Below are 700 nucleotides of genomic sequence, written 5' to 3' on the forward strand. Positions count from 1 at the left end.
ACATCCTAAATAAATCCTACATTTCCGGTTTTCAGACTTGAGTCACGTGTCACTTGGGATATCTGTATCTGCATAGAATCATCTAGACATTGAAAATAAATTTTTAACCCAAAAGAAAACAACATAATAAATGTACAACGAACGTTAATTATTTTTTAGCATATTTACTAAAACATATTTTGTTTCAAAAATCATGTACATTATTATGGATTATTGCAATTTCCAGCTTTATTTCTGAGAAAATAGTCTAAATAATTATGAAATCTTGAAATAATGAAAATCTGTTTTTAGAGGCATCATGGCAAAACAAAATTTTGTTTTAACTTGATTCATCATTTAACGGACGCGTAAGAAGGTAAGGGGACGATCATGATATTCACGTGGTGTGGGGTGGGCTGGAGGATTTCTTTTTGATCGATTATTTATTTTCTGCACTGTTGAAGCAGGATTTTTCATTTTTATGAAAACAAGGGACCGATTATTTAATTTCATAACTATATCATTCTGAAATATTTATTAAAACAAATTTTAAATTCATTTTTTTTTTATTCTTTAAAAATCAAATAAAATAATACATGTATAATCAAGTCATTATGTACCATTGAATCAGAATAAATCATCGTCATCTGCAGAAATGAATCTTCCGAGCAGATTCATTTCTGACTGCATATACATGGATTGCATACATATACGGTATTAA

Source organism: Mytilus edulis, chromosome 6 (genome assembly GCF_963676685.1).
Source record: "Mytilus edulis chromosome 6, xbMytEdul2.2, whole genome shotgun sequence".
Taxonomy (NCBI): domain Eukaryota; kingdom Metazoa; phylum Mollusca; class Bivalvia; order Mytilida; family Mytilidae; genus Mytilus; species Mytilus edulis.